Below are 18,819 nucleotides of genomic sequence, written 5' to 3'. Positions count from 1 at the left end.
AATCTAAGACTACCACTCCACATGAAACTTTCTCCTCAGAGAAGGTCTAGAGGAGACTCTTAGTCGATATTTCTTATCCAGGTAGGATCTGAATTATTGAACTATAAAATTAAAGCCACTTATAAATTAAGTGGAACAGAACCCAACTTTGACATGCTATTCCAGTTGCCAACCTTTGATCATATTGTCAGCTGTCACAGCTGGCCAAAATTTAGCAGCCGCTTGTAGCCACCATTAACATTTTTTTAAACTAGTACAATCGATATTGATGCCCAAAATCATTTAAGAGTAAGAGTAATGATATTTTTTTTTTCTATTTTTTTTTTAGAAAGAGGACGGTACCTCAATTTTATTGATAGCTCTCACTTGTGGTAGAGGAAAACTAGGGAGACAAATAAGCATAAAACCAAAACCCAGGTATCAAAAACCTAAACATTAGCAGTTTAAGATAACATTAACATGTTATCTTAAATGATCTATGAAAATGGTAATTAGCATGTTTAGAAAGAGCAATGGTAAGTAGATGGATCTTCAAGATAACATTACCATGTTTAATTGATCTATGAAAATCCCATGAACTGCATCAAATTAATCAAAAAATGATATGAAATTGAAGGATCTCACAATTATAACTTTTTACCTCGGATATAAAAAGGAAACACCAATAAGTTTTGAAGTTTAAAACTAACACAAAGGAGATCAGAAGATCATGAGCCACAATTAAGATACGATATGATGAGATTAAAAAAAAAAAAAGCCTCATATTCGTGAGACGTTGATCAGTCATGGCAAGATCCATGAACAAGAATGTACATGTTTTTAGTGTTGAACTGCCGGCCGCTCTTCTGGTGCAGGGTTTGACCACTTAATTACACGCTTGCTAGCTTCCTTAGCCTACAAATCCAGGACCAGAGTTTTGAGTACGTTTCTGTATTAATTAACATGCAAAAATACTACATGATCATCTAGAGATGAAAAAAAAAATGTCTAAATACTACGTACCCGTGTTGCCCAATTGCTTCGTACTGTTAAGATGGCCAATATCAAGCACAGTCTGAACGGCCATGCCACCGAAGATCATTCCACTCCAAATACCCTGTTACCGGCCCCAACTCGCGTAAGTGTTATAAAAAAGCTTGATCTACTTCAAAAATGTACGTATATGCATGCTACATATATACATGGAGATCATCATCAGTTTAGAATTCAACCTTTTGTCGTCAAACGTTTTGCTGAATACATTGTACCCACTTTAATATATAGTAGCATGTCATTAAATTAAGAGAGATGTGCTTTACAACCACAAATAGATCCAATAAAAGTAAACCTATAAACTGTAATGTCTTCACATAATATATTAGATTTAATTTACAATAACAATAACTTTATATTAATCTAACGTACTTACCAATCAAGTCTCGTCAGTTTGTGAGTTTATTTTTTGAAGATCTATTTATGATGCGTGGCTAAAGAATTGAAAGATAATTACAAACTTTAGTGCTTTTCTCATTTTATTTCGTGCATTTTTTCTTCATATTTGCAATATTGGTAACGTACGTACGTACGTACCTAGTTAAGCGACTTATTGACTGAGTACTACTGGTTGATCGAGAATCCAATCATATGAAATGGTAGGGAAAAAAAATCATGATTCGGAAGCTAAACACATATACCGTACCATAACCCCCAAGTGGAAGAACCATCCCATTAGAACTCCAAGAGGAAGTCCAATAATGTAGTAGCATCCCAGATTTATATATGCTACTGTTGCTTGCCTTCCCGATCCAACCGCTACCCCTATCATTGGGAAGGAAATTAAAATATATATTAATGGTTTCTTGAATTAATTCTTTTGAAAAATTATAGTTGCAATCATAAGTGTATAAATATTGTGCAATCATTTTGAAAAAAATGAATAAATACGAGACTTATATTAAAAGAAACTACTTTTTTAATAGTGGACCGTACTCTTTTTCAAAACAACTGCATAGCGCGCGCTTGCGTACTTTACGATTGTATGTAACATTATTCAATTCTTTTTAGTTGAAAAAGAACTAGAAATTAGGAACAATATCTATATATATATTTCCTGATCATGAAATTCATGACTAAATCAATAAACGTTATGATCATATATATCCATAATATATATTATAAGAAAACTGTTTATTTGTGATCAACTATTTCTTGTAAAAAATGATTTTTTCTGTTAAAATAAGTGTTTTCATCATAAATAATCATTATTGCCATAACTAATCCATCATATATATTCCTTTTTCTTATTGTAGAAACTTCAAAAAGAACATAAAAAAGATGCATTACGATTAAGGAGTTGTATTATATATAATTAATTCCCTTTGATGAAGGATTGCGCGCGGATTAGTACTAGAAATGAAGTACTTACCCGATAAAACTGGTTGAACACTGTTGAGTAGAATAGTGACCCCTAAGAGGTGCGACATCTTATCACTACAACAAAATGTGTCTTTTGTGACAGAGGAAACAGTCACCAAAAAAGGGCAAACCGTCACCACGACCGTCACCTAAAGTTGGTGACCGTCACCTAAAGTGCGTCACAGAAAATATTTGGTGACGGTTTACTGTTCAACCATCACAAAAAATATTTTTAGTGACGGTTGGAAGTGTTTCGTTTGGTACAACGTTCGAACGTTCATGTTTTTATGACGGTTATAAACTGTCACAGAAAATAACGTTCGGACGTAAAATAAAACGTTCGAACGTTATACCCGACTGATCGGCGTTCGAATGAGAGAATTTGACGTTCGCTGAATATCGTTCGAACGTATCATATTTACATTCGGACGTTAACCCGACCGATTGACGTTTGAATGAGAGAATTTTACGTTCGTTGATTATCGTTCGAACGTAATATATTTACGTTCGAATGTTAATGCGTCCGAACGTTAAATACAATAAACGTTCGAATATTTGTTCGAACGTAAACGTAAATGTTCAAACGTAGCGCGTATAATGTTCGGACGTTATTTCGAATGTAAACGAAGGAGCATTCGAATGCAAGTTCTTTGCTCGAACGTTAATCGCTTTACCGTTCGAACGGTTTGTTCGTTTTAGCGTGAATACGTTCGAACGTATAGTTTGACATTTGAACGATCAAATTGTATTTACGTTCGAACGTTTGTTAGAGTGTGAACCAACGTTCGAAGGATTTTTATTTACATTCGAACGTACAGATCAGAAATACTAATTTCATAAAATTTAAAAACATAATACCAATGTTATCATATTACATACCCAATTAATAATAACAATGTCTTATAAAAGCACAAAATTAGATATTAAAACTAGTCAGAAATATTGATAAAATTTATTTCTTCTTTTTCCCTCACCCACGGGGATTCTGTTGCAACGACATAACATGCTCCATTTGCACCATCATCTCTCGTTGCACTTGCTCTTGCACTTCACTGCGTATTCTTTCCTCCTGGTCTCTCTGTTGGTCCTACAAACGCGTCTCTAAATGAGACTGTCGTTCTAAGAGAGACTCTAACTCTTGCTGTCTCGACCTCATATACTCATTCTCACGCCGTGCAGCTTCTAAATCTGCCGTAAGATTATTAATTTGTAAAGCCGATGAGGTTGAGGAGGATGAACATTTATGCTTGATAGATCGTCTCAAACCTCTTGCATACTAGACTGCTGCCCGAGCACTTGCGTGAATATGTCTATGTCACTAGGAGAGGATTCCTCTGAAGCCGACTGCATCTCCATCAGTTTTCTCTGCAATTTAAAAGGTAATGATCGTAAATAATTTAGTAACGTATTAAAAGAAATAGAAATAAGAAATAAACTATTAAAATATTATATAAATAATTTATTGAACAAAATTAACACTGCTTAAATAATTATTTGCAGCGACAGGATCCATCCACTCACTATGCTCATTAGTGTGAGCAGCAGCATAGACATGAATGAGGGAAAAATTTTCAGGATCATCACGTTTCTAACAAAGCGACAATATTAGCAATTTTAAAAAGATAATGTTAGTACTTATCAGAAAGAATATCAGGAAAATAAATGAATTCTATAATTTTTTAATTACCATTTTTTCAGCAAGACGGTGGAATGACCTTGAACCGGCACGATGGTGGACAGTCAGAGCGAATCTATTATGTGCATTTGTCACAGGCATCTAGCAAAAAATCATACTAACAATATATCCATGTTGTTTACATTAACAATGTTACATTCAAGTAGTGTTATATTGTTAAATTAAAGAGAAATGAAAGATTATGTGACCCTAAGTTTCGTGTCTTGTACACAACGAGGGAGAATGATCTTGAAGAAATGTTTAAATTTTAATCTAATTACTTAACCGTCACAAAATGTCCGACCTTGACAACTCTCAAGGCCGGAGAGACTATGACAGTCAAGCAATTAAATTGAAATTCCAACATTTCTTCAAGATCATATTCCCTCGTTGTGTACAAGATCATCATTCTTAAAGTATAATTTTAATTGTTATACTTAATTTCAAAATTTATACTATAATTTTAATTATTATAATTCTTAAATAGTTATTTTAATTGTTATACTTAATTTCAAATATTATTATCACATTTTAGTTATGACAGTCAAGCAATTAGACTAAAATTTAGAGATTATAATTGTTATATATAATTTTAAAGGTTATTATATAATTTTAATTATTATCATTCCAAAATTATAATCTTAATTGTTATACTTAATTGAGTGAGTTATTTATTGCTTGTAGACAATAAGTATATAATTTTTATACCTACATCTATTTGATCATTATTTTCTTTCTCTTTAGTTTATAATAAATAAGTATATTTACATATTCCAACTCTACTTATTTAGTAGGTTCAAGACTTTTTTATTGAAGAGTATTTTAAAGGTTATATTATAATTTTAATTATTATCATTCTTAAAGTATAATTTTAATTGTTATACTTAAATTTCAAAGGTTATAATATAATTTTAAATATTATAATTCTTAAAGAGTTACTTTTATTTGTTATTACTTAATTTCAAATATTATTATCAATATTTAATTATTACTATTCTTAAAGTTTATTATTTTAATTATCATACTTAAATTTCAAAGGTTATAATATAATTTTAAATATTATAATTCTTAAAGAGTTACTTTTATTTGTTACTACTTAATTTCAAATATTATTATCACAATATTTCAAATTCATATCACAACATATTCACAATAACTCACAAACTAATTACAAACTATACAAACAATAATCAGGATATATTCACAATAACACACAATATATTCACAAAACATGTATTAACAAAGCTTAAGGACAATATATTTGTAACAATGTAAACATATTCAAACGTCATTCACAAATAATAATTTAAATTGCTCAAGTCCATATCACAATATATTCACAATAACACACAATATATTCACAAAATAATATGCCACATGTATTAACATATTCCTAAACTTGAGTAAGCAATAAACATGTATTAACAAAGCCTAATGACAATATATTTCTAATAATGTTTCTTCAAAACGTCATTCAAAAATAATAAACATAATATTTCAAATCCATATCACAACATATTTATAATAATTCACAAACTATTTACAAACTATACAAACAATAATCACATTATTTCAAGAGTAAGCATAAAATCACATGCAACAACATATTGATAAAGTTTAGAAATATACCTAGCACTCACAATGTCCTAGCCTCTTACAAATCAAAATCTTCCAACTTCCCAAAACAACCAATCCTTCAAAAAAATACAATACTAATTTATTAGAAATATTCTATAACAAAAACACAATATAAATATCATAAAATTCATAAAAAGACAATAAATCAAAATTTTTTCTTACCAAGACTCAACTCTCTCTCACTCTCTAACTCAACTCTCTCTCACTCTCTAACTCAACTCTCTCTCACTCTAACCCTCTCTCTCTCTCCTGCAGAGCCTCAGGCCAAAACAACCTCCTACTCTCTCACTCTCCGTTGCACGCATGGGAGAAGAAAAAATGATCTGTTTCTCCCGTGTGCGTATAGATTAAGTTCTAAAATTATTAGTTCAAACGTTCGAACGTTTAAGTTGTACGTCCGAACATTATATTCTAAAATTTTCCCGCCCAGAACGTTCGGACGTTTACAATATACATTCGAACGTAACATTCTTCTGATATAACATAAAATCTAGCGGGAAAGTTCCTGCACTTTCCTCATATATGTTCGAATGTATCACAATTTTTTGTTCGAACGTTCATAGATTTTCATATGAACGTTCGAACATCTAACTTAGACGTCCGAACGTACATTTCATCAAAGTGTTACCATATTTGAGCGGGAAATTTTTCGCACTAATTTAACTAACGTTCGGACGTTAACAGATTTGGCGTTCGGATGTACATAATTTTCTGGTGATTTTCATCAAATAACGTTCGAACGTATAGCATAAACGTCCGAACGTCTGAATAATCACACAGATACCTTAATCGAGCGGGAAATTTCCGGCCTCTTAGTTTAACGTTCGAACATTAACTTGAAAGGTTCTAACGTACTATTCCTACTATACTTATTAAATGATAACATAAATCATGTATATAATATATAAACTATACCATATATATATAAATCTTAAGGATATATATTAAATTGCTACTTATTAAATTCTAAATTATATACTAACTTATAATATAATATATATATATTACATTGTATATATCAATAACTATATATTACATTGTATAGTATGATAGCAAAATACTTTAAATGAGAACATAAATGTATATAATATATAAACTATACCATATATATAAATCTTAAGGATATATATTAAATTGTTACTTATTAAATTCTAACTTATATACTAACTTATAATATAATATACATACTACATTGTATATATCTATAACTCTATACTACATTATATAGTATGATAGCATAATACTTTAAATGAGAACATAAATGTATATAATATATAAAATATACCATATATATAAATCTTAAGGATATATATTAAATTGTTACTTATTAAATTCTAACTTATATACTAACTTATATTATAATATATATACTACATTGTATATATCTATAACTCTATACTACATTATATAGTATGATAATATAATACTTTAAATGAGAACATAAATGTATATAATATATAAACTATACCATATATATAAATCTTAAGGATATATATTAAATTGTTACTTATTAAATTCTAACTTATATACTAACTTATATTATAATATATATAATACAATGTATATATCTATAACTATTATATACTATACAATGTATTCCCTCATTTGAAATAAATTCTGTCAAAAAAGAAATCGTAGATCTCAGATCTGAAATAAATAACCTCAAATCTGAGAACGAGGTTTTAAGACAAGAATTTTTACTAATCAAGATTGACAAACAACTTGATCATGATATCCCTTCTGATAATGAGCAAACTGAGGCTGGTTCTAGTCAACAGGATTCACCTGTCGACAACCAGATTTGTCTAATTCGTCATACCATTCCTCCCAAATGGTTTTCTCGAGTTCATATTATTGTTGCTCATGATTTTCAATTTTCTGTTGTTGCTATGATTGATTCCGGATCAGACTTGAATTGCATTCAAGAAGGACTCATTCCTAGTAAGTATTTTGAAAAATCAACCGAAAGATTATTCTCGGCAAATGGCTCAAAGATGACCATTAATTATGAACTTAATAATGCTCATGTTTGCCAGGATAATATTTGTTTTCGGATTCCTTCTGTTTTAGTCAAAAACATGTCTGACAAAGTGATTTTGGGAATCCCTTTTATCTCTTCTTTATATCCTTTCATGACTGAAAAAGACGGTATCACTACCGACCCTTTTGGCCAGAAAGTAAAATTCCATTTTGCTTCTCGTTTTGAAATTGATTCGGATAAAAGCAAGAAATCTTTGTTTTTAGCAAAACAAAAACATTTGAATTTCCTCCAACAGGAAATAAAGTACAAAAAGATTTCTGAACAATTATCCAATTCCCTTTTGATTTCAAAAATTGAAGATTTTAACAAACGTCTGATTTCAGAAGTTTGTTCTGATTTACCTAATGCTTTTTGGTATAGGAAGAAACACATAGTTTCTCTCCCATACATTAAAGGGTTTAATGAGGCTAATATTCCAACAAAAGCTAATTCTGTTCAAATGAATAGAAAGACGCTGGAATATTGCCAAAAGGAAATAACTGATCTTCAAAATAAAGGCATTATCAGGAAAAGCAAGTCACCCTGGTCTTGTCCTGCTTTTTATGTTCAGAAAAATGCAGAACTAGAGCGTGGCACCCCTCGCCTAGTTATCAATTACAAACCCTTGAATAAAGTCTTAGAGTGGATTAGGTACCCTATTCTCAATAAGCAAGACTTAATTCATAGGTTGAGTGATGCTGTGGTCTTTTCCAAATTTGACCTTAAGTCTGGTTTTTGGCAAATCCAAATAGCCGAGTCAGACAGGTATAAGACTGCTTTTGTTACCCATTTTGGTCATTTCGAGTGGAACGTCATGCCTTTCGGCCTTAAAAACGCTCCTAGTGAATTCCAAAATATTATGAATGATATTTTTAACTCGTTCTCCACTTTCACCATCGTCTATATTGACGATGTCCTTGTTTTTTCTAAATCTATTGATGAACACTGGAAACACTTGAATTCGTTCCTTGACATCATTAGATTTAATGGTCTTGTTGTTTCGGCAACAAAAATTAAATTATTTCAAACCAAGATTAAATTCCTTGGTTATGACATCTCTGAAAGCAAAATCAGGCCAATCCAAAGAGCCATTGAATTTGTTGACAAATTCCCTGATGTCATTCTTGATAAAAAACAATTGCAGAGGTTCTTAGGATCTCTCAATTATGTTGCTGATTTCTACAAAGATATGAGGAAACAATGTCGTCCTTTGTTCAAACGACTTCTTTCTAATCCTCCTCCTTGGACATAAATCCACACAAATTTAGTAAGGAAAATCAAAGCACATGTCAAAACTCTTCCGTGCCTTGGTATCCCTACTTCCGATTCATTCAAAATTGTGCAAACTGATGCCTCAGACATTGGTTATGGTGGCATTCTGAAACAATGTGTTTCACTAGGTTCATCTGAACAAATTGTTCGCTTCCATTCCGGAACCTGGAATTCTGCACAAGAAAAATATAGTACTATTAAAAAAGAAATTTTAGCTATAGTATATATCTAAATTTCAATCTGATCTTTTAAACCAAAAGTTTTTGGTCAGAATTGACTGCATGTCTGCAAAATTTGTTTTAGAAAAAGATGTTAAAAACATTGCATCAAAACATATTTTTGCAAGATGGCAAGCCATTTTAAGTGTTTTTTATTTTGACATTGAATACATCAAAGGCACACAAAATTCAATCCCTGACTTTCTCACCCGTGAATTTTTGCAGAAAACCCATCATGGCCAGCAAAAAGAAAACCCGAGAGAGAGAGAGAAGGGTGAATCCACCACCTCCAATGCCCAGTATAAATCTCATCAAGAATGAGACTGGACCCTCTGCTACCACTAGTGCAGTATCTTCAGCACTAGATATTGCTAACAGGTTCCAGCCACTTGGTAAACCTGTTCAACCACAGACTTTCTCGTCTATGGTTACTACTACTTTTGACCCATATGCGAAAGCAATTGAGTCAAAACCCATCCCTATTACTCCTCAGTTTTTCCTCCCAAAAGGAAAATCTGAATATTTGAAAAAGAATTTTGTTTCCTATCTGTTTCATATCGAGCCCAATAGCACGATATATACAGATGTCTTTCAAATTTCTTCTTCTTATTTTCCCACTCTTTTCCACTGGATCCCTGAAGATTTCTCAAAAAATCTCCAGTTCTATTCCAGCATTTTAATTCAAACAAATTCCTTGGTTATCAAACCTATTTATGACAAGGTTGATACCAACAAACTGATTTATCACAGTGCCTATATTCACCGAGTTATCACACAAGCAGAATGGGGATCCTCCCCATCCGCTACTAAAAAACTCGTCCAAATAGATACTGCTTTTTCCTATTTTGATTATATTGATGCTTGGAAGCGCTTTATGTTCTTCCAAACCCCTGACATGAGCCATTCTTGGTTCTTATGTTTTGATAAAAAATTCAAAGGAAATTTTCCTCTTTGGTTCATCCAATGGTGGAACCAATACGGATTAATTCCTGAAAATCTTCCTGATGAGCTCTTAAAAGCTTATCAGCATTTCTCAAAAACTGTTGGTCCAACCCTGGATCAACATTCTAGAAAATTTCACCATACTCTACATTTCTGTAAGAAATACCACCTCCCGTGGATTTTCAAATGGAATTATGAAAGAAATGGTGATGTAATGACACGAGCTTATTTCACCAAATGGTGGGATAAATTCGCTCATAATCAAAAAATTGTTGATTTACTGATCAAGGATTTTCCCCAGTCTGCACCCAATCTGCAGAATATTAAAGAATTTCCAAAGATCATGGCTAGACCATCCAAAGGACCTGAATATCCACTACTTCAGGCCCCTGCTTCTCCAACAAAATCCGGGGGGGTAAAGGACAGTTCATCCTCAAAATCCTCTAAGACAGTCTAAAAAGAAATCTGATATCTTTGATGGACTTATCAAAAAGGATTTAATCAACATATTAAAAGAATCATTATCAAAGTCTCAAAGCAAATCTGAAGATTCAGACACCACATCAGAGGCTTCCTACAGCAATCTCTTCGGTAACTCTGGGTTCTACACAGACGAAGAATAATTGCTGCCTGCTACCAGACAGAAAACCCACTTCTGCCTAAAGACTACTACTTGAGTTCAAAGAAGACCCATTGACCGGTCTCCTTTAAACAAAATTTGTCGTTTTGTGCCGAAAGCAGCAGTCGCCGCTAGACACAATGATGACACTCGTGGTTAAACAGTACCAACACTGTTCAATCACTTTTACTTTTGCTTTATCCGTGCTTAAACAGTAATAACAACTGTTCGATCACGGATTTCTTTTGTAAACAGGAACTCCTTCATCTATAAAAGGAGAACCTCATTTCATTTTTAGGCAGAGACAATTTGAGCGGAAAAACATCTTTGTAAGTTTTTCATAAGAAGCTCTCTACCTATTTCTCCTATTACCCAAGAGCAAATATTGCTCTACCTTGTGCCATAAACTTTGTAACCTTTGTAAAGTTTATGAATATGTTTATACTATCTGTTTTGTTTTGCATCGCATACATGCATATGGTCGGTTCTACCGCCTGCCTTTAATTGTGCATATTTATCTGCTTTGCTTTATTCTTCTCCTTCCTTCTCTTCTTCTTCATTCCCTCATTCATGCTTTATCATACTATATAATACATTGTATAGTATGATATATAAACTATACCATATATATATAAATCAATAGGATATATATTAAATTGTTACTTATTAAATTCTTTATTATATACTAACTTATAATATAATATATATATATATATATATATTACATTGTATATATCTATAACTATATACTACATTGTATAGTATGATAGCAAAATACTTTAAATGAGAACATAAATGTATATAATATATAAAATATATCATATATATAAATCTTAAAGATATATATTAAATTGTTACTTATTAAATTCTAACTTATATACTAACTTATAATATAATATATATACTACATTGTATATATCTATAACTACATACTACATTGTATAGTATGATAGCATAATACTTTAAATGAGAACATAAGTGTATATAATATATAAACTATACCATATATATATATATAAATCAGATGGTCCATATATTAAATTGTTACTTATTAAATTCTTTATTATATACTAACTTATAATATAATATATATACTACATTGTATATATCTGTAACTTTATACTACATTGTATAGTATGGTAGCATAATACTTTAAATGAGAACATAAATGTATATAATATATAAACTATACCATATATATAAATCTTAAGGATATATATTAAATTGTTACTTATTAAATTCTTTATTATACACTAACTTATAATATAATATATATACTACATTGTATATATCTATAACTATATACTACATTGTATAGTATGATAGCATAATACTTTAAATGAGAACATAAATGTATATAATAAAGAATATTTATGTATTAAATGTATTAAATCCATATCATAGAATATTCACAATATTTTTACAATAATATTTATACACATATTAATTCATCAATAAACACCATAAACTCATAAACTATTCATAAAATTTACAAATAATAATCACAATTATTTCAAGAGTAAGTATAAAATCACAACAACATGTATAAACATATTACTAAACTTTAGAAATATAACAAGTACTCACAAACGTCAAACCAATTAATTTAATTGTCAATAATATTATATAACATCTTAATATATAACATAAACATTTATAATATAATATATTATAGATATTATTTTTGAAATTAAATTGACAAGCTTTCGGACGTAATTATTAATACGTTCGAACGTTCTGTATATATAAAGCCAAAACCGAACGTCAAAACGACATTTCCAAAACGTAATTATCATCTGTTATGTTGCACGCCATCACGCCTCCGTCACCGCCGCCGTCAACTCTGCCACAACCGTCACAAAAAGGTAGGCATTCATCTTTTATTCAAATAACATGTATTTTATTGAGATTTGGATTGAGTTTTGTTTAAAATCGGATAAGTGGTGGCCGGATTTTCAACTCCATTTTCCGGCCACCACGGCCAGTCATTGGCCGAATAGTCACCGTAGAAATGTTTCTTGAAGTGTATACTTCATTTCTACGGTGACATTTAGGCATTTAGAAGCTTGTAGAGAAATTTTCGAGATTTCAATAATGGCTGAGTCGACTCAGCTCTGCGTCGTAACGTTCAAACGTTTCACCAAGACGTTCGAACGTACAACATTTATATTACAGAGTCGTTACGGCTTCTACGTTCGAACGTAACCTTCTTACATTCGGACGTCATATTCATTAATTTTCATATCTAAACGTTTAATGTATATGTCAGGATGTACTACTTTTTAAATATTATTAAACGACATACGTTCGAACGTGAATATTTTACTTTCGAACGTAAATCATATGGTCAGACGTTTAATTATAACGTCCGAACATAGTGCTTTTCTACGTTATTCATGCTTCGACGTTCGGATGTTCGTATTTACGTTCACACGTAAAACAAATACATTTGAACGTAAAACATAAACGTCTGAACGTACGTCAGCCAATATTTATTTACTGTTTATGTTCGAACGTCTATGTTTTACATTGGAACGTATATGTTTTACATTCGAACGTAAATTTATTTACATTATTTTACGTGCAAACGTTTATCTTTAACGTTCGAACGTGAAAGACAAAATGTTCGAACGTTAATGCAGAGCAGCTTCAAATTAATACAAAAAAATGCATTAATGTAAATAATTTTTTTTCCTTTTCTATTTTCAGGATATGACTCTTCCACTGCATACTAGAAAACGAGGGAGGGAAGGAGCCACGTCGGATACTGCCCGTATCAGAGTTTGTACTGTTATGGTAGAGCGAGAGGTCCTGATTAATGAGTTTGACGAACTCTGTTGGCAGCAGACGAACCTGAGAGATGGTTTCCTCAATAGAGGCTGGGGAAATATTTGCACATTGAGGGGGAAGGTGTACCCCTCAATGGTTCAAGAATTTTATATGGGGAAGTGTGACATGCCTCAGGATGCATCCTCTCACACCGTGACTGTACGCGGTGTTTCCATTGAGGTATCACCAGATGTCATCAGCGAGCACCTTGGGATTCGTTGAGGAGTTAAGACATTTGCACACTCAACACCCCGTGAGGATGTAGGCACTTCTACATCATCTACTGGCCAGGCATTTGAGCCAGCATCAGCCAGAGATGCAGGCCAGTCAGAGGTTGAGGATACTGGCGTCGAGGCTCGGGATGGTGACTGAGACGAGGATTTCTACATCCTCACCGGGAGGGATCGCATGCAGATCGAGCGGAAGAACGCCTTCAACCAGAACCATCTGCTGCATTTCTTCCGCATGTTGCACCTTATTATTGTAACAAATGTCGATCCCGTGACTCATAAAACCACATTTAGTCGGCTTCGGGCACAATTTTTTATACGAGTGGCACATGGAGATCCTATAAATTTGCCACTGCACATCTTTGAGATGATCCATTACGAGGCGAGCATCGTCTCCACGGATAATCTCTCATACGGTGTCCTAATCAGCCAACTATTACTTGCACGGGGAGTGCCGACCCAGCTAGAGGAGCGGGTCAAAGATCAGATGAGCCCCCTCGACATGACCATGCATCTACGTAGCATTGGACAGGCGAGGGGACGTTAGCCACCCCCTGTAGAGGATCTAGTTCCTCCGACACAGCCTGAGCCAGGTCATGTTGGGAGTAGTAGTCAGCATACGTCGAGCACATCTGCAGGAGATGTGCGGCCTGCTTGGGTTGATGCGGTCATCTCACAGCTGACTGCGCATATCGATCATAAGATCGATCGATCGCTCGAGGCTATATCGGCATCTGTTGCCGAACTCACCCATCGTGTAACTATCCTCAACGACAAGGTTGATACCTTGACTGAGGAGGTACGGAGTTCGACTTTTGCGGATAACGTTATCATCTTACTGTTGTTTACTACATTTTATTAAATCTTGTATTTTATTTTTAATATTTGTAATGAAAAATATTATTGAATATTTCTATCGTTTGTTAATTTCAATTTTTAATCTTCTTTGATGTTATATTTTTCAACTTTAATACTAAATCACTACATTTCAAATATATATAAACATAAATATATATTTATATATTACAAATTGTGTATATATAAATATATACAATTCAATTTTTTAGACTTGTTCACAAATTATGCACAATAAAAACTACATAATTTTTAAATTAAAAGCATTTAATTTAAATTTACAATGAACGTTCGAACGTTATTACTTAACGTTCAAACATTGGCGCAGAATTTTTACGTTCGAATGTTAATTAATAACGTTCTAACGTATATGTGACATTCGAACGTATATTTCCCATACGTTGGAACGTAAAAAAATCTCATTCTATCTTTAGTGACGGTTTCCAGAAACTGTCACAGAAAATACCTTTTAGTGACGGTCTATGGACTGTCACAATTTCCCAATCGTCACTAAAAAGTAATTGTGTTGTAGTGTTACCAATTTCTTTGATGACATCAGTGCTGGATGTGAATATGTATGCGATCTTGTCGTGGATTATTAAGATTAATCCGCAGAAAAAGAGTCCAATCACAGCTGAATACGACACAGACACTAGAGTTGCAAATTTTGCTGCTCTAGCATTACCGGCTCCTAATTCATTGGCCACCCTTACTCTGTGATCAGTTTCATGCACGCACAAAAATGAATTTTGCATAGTAGTACATGAATTTGTATTAATTACTATAATCATCATGAACAAATAATCAACAATTTTTGACCTATTTCCAAATATTAATAAAAATTCCAATATTAACATGAAATCTTGAAATATGGGGCTCTCATGATCATGTATTTATGTTCTTAATTCATATATTAAGCTAATGCTAACAATTTGAACCGTGATGAGCTAATTAATTAATTGATCCGTCATTAATTAAAAAAAGCAATTATCGGATTGCACAACATATATCCATCTAGAGCTTTGATATTGATCATCTCTAACACACCATACGTACATTACACTTATTTTTATTTTTATTTTTCTTGTTTTATTCATTTTAAATTAATTGAAATATTTTATTCATTATCTATACCTCACATATTAATAAAAAAAATAAAATCTAAAAAAAAAATGATGTGTGATATGAGCTAGAAAGGTGAGTAGAACTTTACATCCATCAATGTCCAAGAATGTCACGTTTCAAAAGCTGGTTAATTAACTTTCATTATAAGAAAAATAGATTTTTGTGGTCATTTAATTACGACGAAAAGATTATTTATGATCAAAACAGATTTATTTTAATTATAAATAATTATTTTATTAAAATTAATTAATCATAAATAAACAGTTTTCATATACTAATTATTGTTAACGATGATTACGGATCTGATAGATCTTTTAATTATTTGGTTGTCGCGCGGAGGTACGTGAGATAATTTAGATCATAAGTTGACTAGTCCACCTGAAATTTGGCGCCCGGAGAGAATTCTCACCAATCTTTTTGTCCGTTCCTCCTGTTTTTGACTAGACAGAGCATAATATCGCGTTTGGTGTCATTGTTTGAACTGTGAACATATTAATTAGTATTAATTTAAGTAAAAAGGAACGTGGTATATTACATGTATACTCTGATATGATGTAATATTCCCTAGATCCTCTGTGGCGAATGCATGCAGCAATTTTAAGATTTTGTTTGGTTATGTAGTTTATAGATGAGATAAGATGTGATATTTTATTAAGGGTACGTTTGGAATTAAAACTCCTCTCAACTCATCTCAACTCATCATTACAATTTTTTCAAATTTCAATACAAAATATAATAAAAAATTCAACTTTTTCAAATCTCAAAATAATAATAATAATAATAAATAATATTTTAACAATATTTTATTATTTCAACTCAACTTAACTCAACTCATTTCAACATCCAAATGCAATCTAAAAATTATATAAAATATTATTAAAATATAATTTTTTAATATTATGAGATGTTTTACGTATCCAATTAAACCGGGCCTAAAAAGAAGTAAGAACCGCGTTAAGTGTGAAGTAGGTCAGAAATGTTACGTACCCTGCACCAGTAAAGAAAGCGATGTGGATCATGAGCTCCAGTCCATTGATGTTCATGCCGCAGAACAAGATTTATTACAAGAATTACAAGACCTTGTCATGAATCTAAAACCAACCGACACGAAACATGTAGCAGGAGGTAAGGCAAATTAATCTCGTACGTACCAGATTGACAAGGCATCAACGGCAAGGGTGGCATCCTTCAAGTAACCAGGCATCAACATCAGTATTGTGTAGTACCAGTTCTCCAAGCTGTATATATATATATTCATAACCAGCAAAAGACAGATGTTTTTCAAGTGTAACATTAACAGTACTACAGTCTACCTACAATATTCCAACTTGAGATTTAACACTGAAATGAATGGAGAAAGCTGCTTGAGAGGTAAGTACCAGAGCATGACTCCCGAAGCAACAGAGAGTTTGATGAACTCCCAGAGGCCCGAAAAGGCTTGTGCAGAGAATCCAGTCCAAGTATCAGGACATCCTCCGCACATTGCATACCCACACAACCCTAAAACCAAAACCCACCAAGAGATGTCCAAAACAATAACAATCCCAACAATCCCACACATAAAGGAAGAGCCAAGTAAGCAGCAAATTAACCAGTAAAGCTGCAAAAGAAACCCACGCAATCACAAAGGTCTTAAGCTGGGACTGTAAGAACAGTTGCACAGGGAACAGCAACGTAAATCCGAGCTGCAGCGGTATGAGCCACAGAGCCACCACCTCGGACAGCTCTGCCACTTCTTCGGAGAGTCCTATGAGTTTCATAATCGGAGCAGCGCAAACGTAAATGGGGAGGAACAAAACACCACAGAGGAAGAGCACAATCCACGACCTTTGCAAGTATATTCCCAACATGTGGTACCTCTTCGCCCCAAATGCCTGCCCACAGAGTGTCTCCAATGCACTCGCCATCCCTAACTGAATTTCGAACTCTCAGATCAGTAAATGCATTCTAGACATACAGAGAGACAATCAGGATATAGAAAAACAGTTGAGTTAATTACCAGTAAACCAAAATTGAAGCCGACGATGACATTGATGGATATGGAAAGAGCAGCGAGTTCAACGTCTCCAAGGTGGCCACCAAAGGCTGTAGTGATGAAATTCATGGAGAAGCTTACGACGCGGCTGAAGATTGCAGGCCCGACAATGTACCATAGCTTCTTTGATTCAATGCAGAACCTTGATACAAGGTCTTTATTAGCTTCTCTATTGAGGTAACAGAATCCTCACACCAGAAGACGCAGCAGCAGTCCTCACGCCAAGACGACGCAGCAGCAACCTGCAGCAGCAACAGCATCACCAGCCTTGACGCGTCTAGAAGAAATTCCTCTGAGCACACTCGTAGCATGACAACTATCAGAATTCCAGAATATTCTTGTGTAACTGACTAAGGCTATATGAGCCGTAGGATTAATCTTTGAATTCTGATTTCCTTTCATAAAAATGTGTATATAAATGATGTACAGTGACAGTGAAAACACAGAGAGGAAAATACATTTCAGAGGAAATTCTCTTAAGCCTTTTGTCAAGCACTGTCCGTGCTCTGCTCCTATTTCTATTTTGTCTCTGTTCTTTTATGGTATCTAGAGCCATTTTTTGACTAACGTCTCAATCTTCCTTCAGTCTTGATTTTTTTTTTTTTCTCTCATCAACTCCAAATGGCTGACTCTAATTCGTCTATTACATCCCACCAGTTTTCCGCAAACCCTACTATCATCAATATTTCTACTCATTTTATCACTATTAAGCTGACAATCGAAAACTACCTCTTGTGGAAGGCTCAAATTGTGCCATTCCTCAAGGGACATCGCCTGTTTGGGTACATCGATGGCTCCATTCGAATCTATAGTCACGTCCATTACCACTAGACCAGAGCCTCTCACTACTCCTCAAGTTTTTAGTTATCTTTTAAATCATGAAGCACGTCTTCAACATCAAACTAATACTCTTCTCTCAGGAACTCAGCTTGCAGCTAACTCTACTTCTCGGCAGTCACCACAAGGA

At 33.0% G+C, this 18,819-nt stretch overlaps 1 pseudogene; it reads right to left on the bottom strand.

Moving 5' to 3' along the window:
- Positions 1 to 819: 819 nt before the first annotated feature.
- Positions 820 to 18,674, bottom strand: LOC109014974 (annotated as a pseudogene).
- Between the last annotated feature and the right edge of the window lie 145 nt (positions 18,675 to 18,819).

This window comes from Juglans regia, chromosome 6, assembly GCF_001411555.2.
Source record: "Juglans regia cultivar Chandler chromosome 6, Walnut 2.0, whole genome shotgun sequence".
Taxonomy (NCBI): domain Eukaryota; kingdom Viridiplantae; phylum Streptophyta; class Magnoliopsida; order Fagales; family Juglandaceae; genus Juglans; species Juglans regia.
The sequence above is the reverse complement of the archived record's forward strand: the minus strand, read 5'-3'. Positions and strand labels throughout refer to the sequence as shown.